The sequence below is a fragment of the Rhodnius prolixus genome, unplaced genomic scaffold, assembly GCF_049639745.1.
Source record: "Rhodnius prolixus isolate KJV_2025 unplaced genomic scaffold, Rpr scaffold_6, whole genome shotgun sequence".
Taxonomy (NCBI): Eukaryota; Metazoa; Arthropoda; class Insecta; order Hemiptera; family Reduviidae; genus Rhodnius; species Rhodnius prolixus.
The window spans coordinates 13073658-13086391 of record NW_027411634.1 but is presented as its reverse complement, the minus strand read 5'-3'; the positions used below and the strand labels follow the sequence as shown (position 1 = coordinate 13086391).

At 30.5% G+C, this 12734-nt stretch overlaps 1 protein-coding gene across 1 annotated transcript in view; it reads left to right on the top strand.

Annotated features, from left to right (window-relative positions):
- The window catches only part of LOC141460030 (uncharacterized), a 58898-nt gene that overhangs the window by 7420 nt on the left and 38744 nt on the right, over window positions 1-12734 (top strand). The window lies entirely within an intron of this gene.

Below are 12734 nucleotides of genomic sequence, written 5' to 3'. Positions count from 1 at the left end.
ATATAGAAATTAAATAACAAAAGTTTACGGCATGAAATTCAGCACTTAATGTCTTTACGACTTAAGTAGAAGTCAGTTAAAAAGAATCTTTATTTAAGTTAGGTTCTCTTACTCTGCCAAGCTCGTAGTAGAAGTCTTCGAGTCAACGTACATAAATCCATTGCAGCGACAGGTTTCCTTGGGATTAGATTTGTCATTTTAACAGGAGTCGCTAGAAGAACAGTAGTTCCCTAAACAAAAAACTGCGATGGATTTAGATAAAGATTTTGTTTTTTTAATTACGCTAAAAGATCATGGATTTTTTTTCAGCCTTTTGACTTCTTGCTACCTAGTACAATTTTAATCTTCTGCGATCTTCTTCTAGATATTTAAATGCAAATTCTTGCGTCCAAAGCAGGAAACGTGTAGTCAGTAAATTTAGATTGTATTTACATGTCGATTTTTCCTTTGTTTCAATAAAACAAGGTACAAATTCTCATAAAATTGGAATTTTAAAAATTTACTCTCTACTTAAATTTTAGGAACTGAAATAATACAAACTTAGGAAGATTATTTTTGATTTTTTTTTTTTTTTAATACAAATTATAAATTTAATATTATTTTTAGTTCCACAGTCCGTCTAGCGTTGTGCTGCTTTTAGCCGCACCTTAAATGTCCGCACAGAGCATTTTATTCGCAATAATCTAGGAAATCACCAACCTTAAACTGTGAATTGTTGTTTGTAGTATTCTTTCGTACCATTTCAAAGCACTATTGAACGATATTCGCCACAAAGCCTCTATGAAGCTCACCTATCGTTGCGAAGGCGTATTCCACGATACCTAAATCAAAGAATAGTTTAAAATGTAAAGTAAGGTAACTTCTAAAACCAGGCCGAACAAAGAAATTCTTGGTATACCTCTAATGAAATTATTGTTTGAATAATTAATGTAAAAAAAAATTACAAGACATTTTTAAAATAATTTAACCTTGAAATCTGGTCTCTAAATTTCTTTACATTTTTTTTTAAACATATCACGGTTAACATGGCACAGATTAATTGGGAAAATGGTAGCTAATCAGGATAATCAAACCTCAGGGATTGGTGATAAAATTAATTATGGAATCTATAGTGCCCTGATTGGACAGTATACCTTAGTATACTTGCAGTCTGGAACAAGGAATTAGATTAGCATCGTATTAATCCTATATTCCTTCGACATCAATAACTAATATACTATTAAACCCAACTTAGGGTCTAAAGATTTACCAGAAAGTTAACTTTTGATTGCTAATATTGTAATTGTTTAGAAATATGCCTCCAGGGCTAGTAAAGGAGATGGCATGTTGTGGTACTCCGTGCTTCTTGGGGTCCATGACTGACTACAGATAACTTGGAGATTACAAACTTTATAATGAAATCCTCCAATTTAGCTTATTTAAATTTGTTATCCTGGTAAACTGAGCTCTCTTGGACTACAGTGATCCATTTAGTACATTTTAGGCGCGGATGCGCCAGCATATTTTTTTTTTTTTTATGACTTCTCTCAATGAGGGTTATTTCCGCGCCCAAATTTATCTGTTCTTATCAAGTATTGCTACTTCATTTTATCTCGGCAGGCGACTAAATTTAGATTTTCAATAGGAAGACCAATTATCCATTTCAGCTACCTTTAGCTGTGACACTTTTGGATTACCTTCTCTTCTCATTGATTGCATAGCACAATCCTTCGGAGTATCCATTCATGCTTAAAGTATACTGTTATGTTGAAGCATACTTTTTGTGTTTTTGGAAACAGGATTTATGAACTGACCATCTCAAGAAATCCATTTCTGTGCTTCTCTGATTTCTTCTCTTTTGACTTGCAAGGCCCCTTACAGCTTTTTTGGCCCTTGTCAGAATCGGACAGCGTTCACTTGTTTTAGGCAACACTGTCCATCACCGAATAGAAGGAGCTGAAGAAGCTCGTAGTAAGAGGTTTTTTTTTAGTAGTAATTTTTTTAAAAATATACATTATGTGAAATATTGTAAAGTTCGTTAACTTTTTTTTTTATAACAAATTTTAAATTTTAAAAAAGTTAAATTAGATTTTCTTCTGCTCAGAAAAATCGTGGGAGTGTTCCCTTCAGTTCTAGTATGATGCAAGACTTTAAATTAAATAAAAATTTAAATTTTCAACGTGAAAATGAATCAACAACTGCTTAATATTATAATATTTAAAAAACAAACAATTGCCTAAACAAAGAAAAAGAGAATCCAATAGCAATCTTCAAACCAAGAAATTTTATTACTCATTATCATTTTAAATCTGGTTATAATTTATAAATTTCCGTGAGGTTAAAGTAAATAAACTGTTTTATTGAAACTTTCGAAGGTAATTTTACATGTTGAATGCTCTCTTACTGGAAGTAATGTACCACTTTAAGTATTTAAGTCTATCTGAAGTAATTAGGGCATTCCAATAATAATTATTTCATAGTTTCAATCCATTAATAAAGGATAGTTTGCCAACCTCATCTTTATGAAAGCATTCTATTTTACAATGAAAAGACAAAAAATCTAGAATATTATGCTGATCTTAGTTGACTAGTAATACTTTTTTAATTTATTAATATTAACAGCTAAAGTGAAGTTTTACTGGAGTTCTAAATCTATAAAAGTATAGATATTTCTGTTCGTCAAAGACAGCTAGAAATCGTAGCTCTTTCTAAACCTGTTCAGAGAAGATTATTTTGCTAGCTCCATAAATATTTATGCTACTTTCATTATTTATAAAATTAATTATATGACAACATAGTAGAAGAAGAAGGAGAAGGTAAAATGTAAAAATACAAAGGGAGTATGATGCGAAAGAGTAGACTTTGTAGGAAAAGTCAATAATAAAGCCTTTCCTCAAATTAAAAAGCGGTGCATGGTGGAAATTTATTCTTATGTCCGCAAATGTAATTTGGAGAAATAAAAGAGGAAATGTATTCAAAGACATTTACAATGCATATTTATTTAAAGAAAAATTTCTTGCTTGGAAATATTTTTACCCTTTAATTGGGTAGGTTTTTGTTTCAAATGAAAATGTAATCATAGATTACCTATCATGTCTCTTTCCATTTTTGGTTTTTGCTCTCTTGCCTTGATGAGTATGTATTATATAATTCTTCATTATGTTTTGAAACTTTCTTTTATTAATCTACGTCTAGTTAAAAGCTTGGGAATTTGTAATTCCTTCAAAGTTTGAATTGCTGTATCTCCTGTCCTATTACTATCGTTTCTACGAAATTATGTACAATTATAGTTCTCGTTTACCTCTACATGCAATTCCAGTTCCTAGCTTCATTTTTAAATGAGATTTAAGGTGATAAAGTTTGGGAGTTTTACATTGCCTTCAAATTTCGAATGGCTGTATCTCCTGTCTTTTTAGTGAAATCCTAAATACACGCATTAAGATCGGCCTGTAAGATTTACGTGAACGATTTGAGAAATTTGTATCTCACTAATTAAATACTATTCGATAATTTCAAAATTGCTATCTTTATATTATCTATCTTTATATGTGTGAATAATAATAATTTTTTTTTTCAAAAAGTTTTTGTATTTTAAATAGATATAAATATAATTTTGTAAGCGGCCCTCAGGCCACCTATTGTGTATACAAAAGACGCCATCCTGAGTATACGAGATCTAAAATTTGTTTAAAGAGAAATCAAAAGCTAAAAGAATTTACTGAGATAGGTTGATTTTAATTATGTTAAAAGCTGAAAACATTAATTTCTAAAATGAATGATTTCTAGCAAGAAGTGAGTGATTAGAGTTGTTATTTAACAGCAACATTGTTTTTAGTTATGAATCAAATTGATTGTTTGTTACTCTTTTGTCTTAGTGCCAAAAAGTCTGTGGAGTAACTTTGTTTTTTAGATTATTTGTATTATTTTATTTTTGGTAGCGTTTAATTTAATATTCTAATGTAGACTGTAGTTAATTTTGGTATTGAATCTAGGCCCTCTTCTTAAATCTGAGCACGTTTGTTGAATCCATTGTGAAGAAAATTTTATTAAGTAATAAAAATATGCCAATTGTATAAACTAATTCATTAGACTGAAAATGTATAATTCTTTAACAATTCTCATAAAGAATATATTAATAATGAAACAAAAGAGTCAATTAGTGAAACTTATTTTAGAGACAATATTTTACAGAAGTTTATACTACAATATTAAAAGGTGTTTAACCAAAAAGATAAACAGGGGCGCAACTTGAATTTTTTTCGGGTGGTGTTTTGGTTTGAGGAGTAAATCCTCTAATTTCAAAGTCAGTATTTCATTTTAGATATAACATGATCTTTTTTATTTCAAGAGATAAATCTAAAGCCTAAAGGCTACGTTATCTCTTTAAACTTTAAAATAAACAATTACATTACAATTAATGACTATAAAAATTAAATAATTACTTTGTGAGATATGAGGGCTTGCTGGGATTTTGATATCTCTAAGGGGTTTTCCGAACAGAGCTAGTTGCAATACATTTTTGTTGCTGAGTGTATAATGGAGAAGGATAGTCAATTTTAGAGCATAATTTTCTCAGACTTTCTAGCGGCTCTACAGGATACCATGTCTTGCAAGTTAATATAAGGTAGTACGAGACAGCCTGCAAGGACATCCTGATGTTATATGTCAGTGATGGCGAACCTATGACCCGCGCAAGCTTTTTCACTGGCCCACAATTGCTAGGCAACTATTTATTGGTTTACGCGGGTTGATTTAGATTGTGTGGATAATTTATATTCTATCTGTATTTTTTCCAATCACGCATTGACACAAAAGAAATTTAAATGCTACCTATAACCTTTAGTTTGATCATTACAGTTCTAAAACGCAAATGACGACAAATGTTTTTGTAGAATTTGAAAGAAAGCAAAAGTTTTCACAAAATATCAAATAAAATGTATTATTTTACTCATATTTTGTTTGTTAAACAAAAATCGACAACCCAAAGCAAATAACCATATTTAGATTTTTCTTCAGATAAAACACACTTTTGTAAGGTTTTGTTCAGTTATGTTTGTAAAACACTTCCATAGCACTTGTTTCGTCCCGTTTTACACGTTAAGCCAACTGAATTTTTTTTAAGATGTTTAGTTTTAGTAATAATAACATTCCATTTGAAGGGAAGGGATTAGCTATGAGGTTAGCATTCTGGACTCCCACGCGGAGGTCCCGGGTTCGAATCCAGCAGCTGACCCTTAGATTTTCTCTTCCTAGGAGCTTCTTACAGCTCACTGTCCGGTGATGGACAGTGTTGTCTGTAACGAGAGAACACTGTCCGGAGGCCGGCAGTGCATTGAAAAAAGCTCCGGGCGCCAATAACCTTAGACGTTGACGCGCCTTAAATCATTAAAAAAAATAAAATAAATAATAATAATAGTAATAAGGGAAGGGATTAGCTATGAGGTTAGCATAGTGGACTCCCACGCGGAGGTCCCGGGTTCGAATCCAGCAGCTGACCCTTAGATTTTCTCTTCCTAGGAGCTTCTTACAGCTCACTGTCCGGTGATGGACAGTGTTGTCTGTAAAGAGAGAACACTGTCCGGAGGCCGGCAGTGCACTGGAAAAAGCTCCGGGCGCTAATGACCTCAGCTGTTGATGCGCCAAAAAAAAAAAAAAAAAATAGTAATAATAATAACAATAATTTTGTCTTGCAGTTTCCTTTTGATGAAATTGTTTAAGTTAAAAGATGTCAAAATGTTCAATTTAATTAAGAAAAAGAAAACTAAAAGATGCTAAGTAATGAAAAAAGATTTTTATCTTATTTAAAGATAATAATATAAACATCTGAAAAGTTTATAATGGTCTAACATAAAAAAGTTTTTGTATTTTTTTCTAATAAATGAGTCAAATCATAGGATTTTTTTCTTTTTTGAAGGAAATATTTGGAGACATCCTTCAAAAAATCATTATCCTGTCTACTTATTATTGGAGTGACAAGATCCTGTTATCTTCCTTTAACTTGGTGGTGTCCGAATGGCAAATACACTTCAGACTACTCCCTTCAAACTAATAATTTTGATATGACATTTAATTTTCATTAGCATTGATTTACATTGTCATCGCTTTGACATTAATCATTGGAAATTCATTTAAACTTTCCTCAATTTTTGTCATATATAACTTGTCCGAACAAAATGAACTTTATCTCATGATAATACAAGGCAGTATGAGACAGCCTGCAAGGACATCCTGATGTTATATGTCAGTGATGGCGAACCTATGACCCGCGCAAGCTTTTTCACTGGCCCACAATTGCTAGGCAACTATTTATTGGTTTACGCGGGTTGATTTAGATTTTCTAATTGTTTGGATAATTTATATTCTATCTGTATTTTTTCCAATCACGCATTGACACAAAAGCAATTTAAATGCTATCTATAACCTTTAGTTTGATCATTACAATGAAATTCTTTACATGCAATGAAATTCTTAAGATAGGAGTACGGAGAAGTACTACTCTATTCAGTGTGCCTTAGGAAAAAAACAAACAAAATTGAATATAAAATACTCCAAAAAGTATTCTTATATAAATTTTGAGCCCTTAACATTTGGACTTAAACTTGCATCAAACTGCCTAAATAAACAGCTAGGGAACAATTTATATTCCTGCTTTGCAAACTTTAAACTGGCTTTTCTAAACAAAAAAAAAAGAAATTAGGCAACTAAAATAAAAGTATTCTAAAGACTAAAGATATAACTAGACAATAATGTCAAGTGAATAGTGCTGGAAAACATCGTCTTTTATTTGAAAATTCCGTGAAAAAAACTTTTCATGCATTAAGTACACTGTGAAAAACATTTTTCTTTTTCGTATGTAATATGTGTGAAAAATCTCTGTAAAAAGAAAAGAATCTTTTATTTGAATAATGTATATTTATCCAGAAAAATATTCTTACTAGCCGGTGGAGAGCAAACAATTCGCTGTGGAAAAAGAAAAGAAACAGATAAAAATAAATTTAGAAAGGAATGATCAAGCTAGCATTGTGCACTCAAACATTGTATTCAACATTTGAAACAATAATATTTTAACTCTTTGTTTACAAAGTGAAATAGTTTGAGTTCAGCGAGAGCAGAATCGTAACATTCTTTTAAATTTTATTTTAATAGATATTTAAAAGACTTTTTCATTTAATTTTTTCTAGACTTTTATTTTTAAACGGTACTAGTTCTGTAATGATTACGGACATGTCAATTCAAAATAATATCAAATAATATTATGTAACCATTTTTTTTTGTTTGTAACGTAATATAGAAAACAAAAGAATAAGAAAAAAACAATTTAATCATGTTACCTAATTTAAAAAATAAAATATATAGAAAATGAAATAAAATAGAAATTTACCAGACCATATTTAATAATTATGGAAGTAAACATGCTTTCTGCAACATCAATTATAGTCTAACTTCAGGTTGTTGTTTTTTTTATACAGGTAGTTAGTTAATTTCATAACCACTTTCTGCAACATCAATTATAGTCTAACTTCAGGTTGTTGTTTTTTTTATACAGGTAGTTAGTTAATTTCATAACCACTTTCTGCAACATCAATTATAGTCTAACTTCAGGTTGTTGTTTTTTTTATACAGGTAGTTAGTTAATTTCATAACCACTTTCTGCAACATCAATTATAGTCTAACTTCAGGTTGTTGTTTTTTTTATACAGGTAGTTAGTTAATTTCATAACCACTTTCTGCAACATAAATTATAGTCTAAATTCAGGTTGTTGTTTTTTTTATAAAGGTAGTTAGTTAATTTCGTAACCAAAATTTCATATTTTTAATTTCTGAGGGTTGGTTCTAAGTTAGACTAAGCACCCAACCAAACACATTCCGACCATTTTTAAGTCCTTGTTCACATTTTCATTTTCTACAACTCGCCATGCATTCTTTATTCTTTGTATTTTAATGAATTTTTGTTTGATTTAAGGGATTTTTAATATTAGATAACTTTGAACTCTTCCTTAAAATCAATTTTCATGGAAATAATTTTATGCCAAAGGGATTACTTTCTTTGATAGATACAATAAAATAGACGATACTTATCAATCACCTAAATAGTGAAAATCTTATTTGGATAAACAGGATCGTCAAACGACTTCTCAACAAACTTGAAATTTTATTAAAAAAGCAATGTTACTTAGATGGTAACACCGCAGAAATCTGAGAAACGGCATTTTAGAGTAATAAGCCAACTTCTCTCTTAGTTGTGAACTGCTTCTAACTATAAAAAAAAAAAAATAATTTAGATATATTTTTGGTTGTTAATAGACTTTTTAATGCAATTTCCTACCGCACAAAATGATTCGGAGGCCACATGCGGCCTGTGGTTTGCATAGGCCTGCCCTAAAGGGTTGGTTTAGTTGACATGGGGCTGGACTGAGGCCCAACAGAATAACTAAGAGGTGATTAAACTGTGTGAAATCGTCTTCGATTTCAAGAGAAACGGTTTCCTCTTGTAACCATTCAAAACGTTTTATGTTTTATTTATTATTAGGACACAGGAAGGTCAACGCTTGTTTTTGCTATATGTTCTTTCTCTGGTTTTCCTCTGGTAAAGGTAATAATTGGACGATGTAATTTAACCCGAAATTCTAAAATATCAGTACATCCAAAAACTCTATAAATAATATGTTATAGGATGAGAGAATGATAAGCTTACCATCATAATTTAAGTCAGGCACACTCCTGACTAGGCTGTCTTTATTACTGTTTACTTCAAGAGTGACGTTAACAATTATTATTTGTATTTTTCACATTTTCCTCGTATTCTAAGAAGCGGGACTAAAATGATTACACTCTTGGGTTTGATAGTACTACCACAACGAATGAAAGATAAATAATAAAATCAAAAGCGACAATAAAACAGTGAATTAAAATGAAAATTCATACAGGATGAAAAAAATAATAAATAAATGCAAAATAAATAAAAAATAATAAATGCCAATTTCAGTCATGAATTTTTTTTATTATTTTGCCGAGCTTCCCACCTAGGGACTAGGTCATCTTCAGGGCTTATTGTCAATATGATAATAAGATAATAATCAAACTGTCTTGTCTGCTTATGAACTCTCTTTTAAAAACTCCTTTAAAAACCAAGTTTTCCACAAAAAATTAAAATTAATGACTGAAATTAGCATTATTTTTTTCATCCTATTGGTTTATTGAATCAGTCACCAAAATGCAATAAACGAAACTTCTTACTTAATTTTATTTTTAACTTAAAGAGAAAAGAAAATGTTTCAAGAAAATGAAAAAGCCCCAGTAATTAGAAAGTTATATTAAGGTAAGAGCTTACAAAGTGTTGAGGAAAGTTAATGGTTTGCTAGTTAGTAATGGCATTGAAAGAGAAAAGCAAATTGTCATGTCGATAAGACTTTAGGTAAAGCTAGGCATTGTTACGGTTATAAAAGTCAGTAATCTTTAGACATTTCTTGGTCTTTTAAAAGCCAACTCTTCCAGAAAGAAGAAAACAAAATGAAGGGAACAATTAAACGACTTTCTATTAAAGCAATTTAGGTAATTAAATTTTTCTTGAATTAAGAATTTATATTGTACAAATAGAACATAAATATTATGATGGATCAATACAATTTTGCCATAAATAACACAGCTGATCTGAACAATAAATAATTAGTTGAGGGAAGAAACCAAGTGCATAACCAAGAGATTCGATTGCTTTAGTCCCATATATTCTCTAAAGTAAATCACGAAGCCATTTCCACTTAAGACTTCTTGGAAGATCTTGAAGAATTGTTTGGAAAGAGAGTCGACAGACTAAAGGATTCTGTAGTACACAAAAGGTGATGTGATTTTTTATTTATTACGGATTGAGGTTACGTCGGTCATTAAGGGAATATTGAGGTTATTATGAATTATTATGAATGGTTCGGTTGAATATATTGTCAGTCGTGCGGAGAATACTTAAGAGGTTGGGCGGACCGCTTGGTCCCCATAGCTCGATTCTGTAGATCCATATTATTACAATAAAGTGGTAAACTTTTGTACAAGAGACGTTTGTTCTCTAGTCTTAAACTGTTGTCTGTAATAGTCTTTTGATATGTCTGTATCGAGGGTTCATTTCTTGTCGTTTAAGTCGATTGTGAGAGTATCATGTTAGTTTTTTATCGATGAACATCCTGAGGACGATAATAGAGGTTGTGACAGAAGTTTAGTTATAATATAGAAGAATGAGTTGTGTATAATATAATCTGTCGGTAGATCAATTCAATAAAATAATACTGTTGAAGGATTCGTAACATCACAATCCCCCATAACACTTCTTAATTAATATTACCTGAGAAAAAGTTTAAATCTAAAGTGCTATTACTGATTACTGTCTAATTTGAAGTAAAACCCTTCGTAGACTTCAATAAAATTTAAATAACCTAATTCAGCTCTTCTGTTAGGTAGATATTAATGTTCTAACTCGACAATTGGTTAGATTTTTTAAACTCGTAAATATTATCATCTTACGATTTACTGAAACTGCATTATAGGTGTGCTTAACTTCTTCTCTACTAAGTACTTAGCTTAAAGAAAATTTCGTGGAAAAATGTGCCAAAAAAAAAAAATAATGGAACAAAAGTAGATTAGCGGTATAAAGTTGAAAGAAAGTCGGAACCATTTACGGAAAAAAAATTCTAAATTCTGATAGATCTATTCAATAAAGAGGCACATCCGATCAATAAATTGCATATTATATTCCCTCAAACAATTATACAGGTGATAAGGCCATAATTTACATTTAAATGGCACATTGAAGAATCACCTGCACCTATCTGGTGCCTAAAAGTGCCTGTATTCATCTTGCCGTTTCAGTCTTAAACTCAGGCTAAGAAAATGTTTACTTTCAATGATTTTTAGTTCTTTGGTTGTGCTGACCACTGACAAAGAGGTAGTTAGTTACATGCACCACTAATCATTTTAGGTAACTCTATTAATCACCATCTTTATATAAAGTTATCTTTAATCCCCAAAAATTGAAAAACAAAATTTTCTAATTATTTTTGAAGTTATATAACGCAATGAGTAATTTTATTATTAATTATCAACGTAAAGTTTCAACAATAAAAAAATAAAGTAAAATAAAAAACAAAAAACTTCCTTATCTCTTCAAAATTAATTGAACCATCGGATTTTATCATTTACAATTAACCTGTACCTAAAATTGATAAGATATGGGATGTGTTTTTGTGTGTTCATATTGTGTACATTGTTTGATCTACCGTTCAGCCGGACAGTACAAAGGGAAAAGAAAAATTATGTCGAAATAAAGATACAGGGAAATTTTTATTTAAGGAAAACGGTGTCAAACTAAAAATTCATTTTAATATTATGTTTAATAGATGTGGTAGAATGTTTGAGAAAGAAAAGTTATAAAGATAATTTTGGGTAAAATTAGAAAAGGAAAGTCAAAAGAAACTGAAAAAAAAAATGACAAACCGAAAAAGCTATTTCGGAAAAACTTAGACTTCAATTCAACTTTGAATATGGCTAGATTATTTTAGCTGAAAATTTTCAAGAAATGGAAATACCCTAGGAAACGCTTAGAAGGTTAGTCTGGGAGTTCTTGTGGCCAGGAGTGTGCAAGGTGCCAGTGTTTAAAGGATCTGGAAGAGGTTTTTGGACATATTTTGCGATTGAATAATGACCTCAAAGAAAGGGTGTTAGGATAACCTGACAATGATTGTTAAAGCAGTCCAACTTTTACATTGTACCGAAAAGCTATGGAATGTTAGTAGAAATCAGAGTAACATGAAAACGATTATTACGATGTATGTCTCGTGTAGACTGATTATTTTTACAGGTTATCGTTCAAATAATGGTCATTAAATATGAATTTCTACTTATTTCTAATGATCTTGTTTTATTTATAGTTTCAATAAAAAATTTTAAAGTAATTTCAATTTTACCCAATTGAACTCCATTTGGTACATGTATCAATATGTTTAAAGTTCTTAGTGGGCTGTCCAATATTTAATTTAGAAATATACTGTAATTTTACTCGTAATTTTTTTCTTTGATTAAAACATTAATTAAAGAATTTGAATAAAAGCATTTCCAATGCGCTATGTTGTAAACCTTTTTGGATCTCTTTAGTCCTTCCTGATAACATCCTGCCTTCAATAATTGCGGGCCAACTATGTTTCATCATTTATCCAAACCCAAAGTGAAAAGAAGAAGAGAGTTATTCGTCATGAATCACATTAAAAGAACATTTACTTCTTTCAGTCCAAGTTTTATTCAAGGCGTCTGAGTTTCTTTCATTCCAAAACACTCAATCTCTTTTTAAAGATATTCGTCAGGCTCGCCTCTCCGTTCAGCCCCTAGTCTTTTCATTGATCTGATCTGCTCACATCTTTAACTCTACCTCTATAGAAGAGGAACTGGCCATGAGGTTTATTCGGCGCTGCTATTAATGGAAGAACTACTAACGTGGTAAATCCTTTCATGTGTTACAACTTACTTGTAATTACACCTGTAGTTGTAAATTTCAATAAGTTATTCAAAATAAAAATGAATAAATAAAGTCTTAATGACAGTTAGAACATGTTTTATTTTACTAAGTAATCGCAAAATCCCATACAAATTAAATATTTATAAATATTTACCTAAAATAAAATTAATTTGTATTATTAAAAAAACATAGCGCTCAAAACACCATGGAACCTTAAATCAGAACCATGACAATATATGAAATAAAAAGGAATCTTTCATAG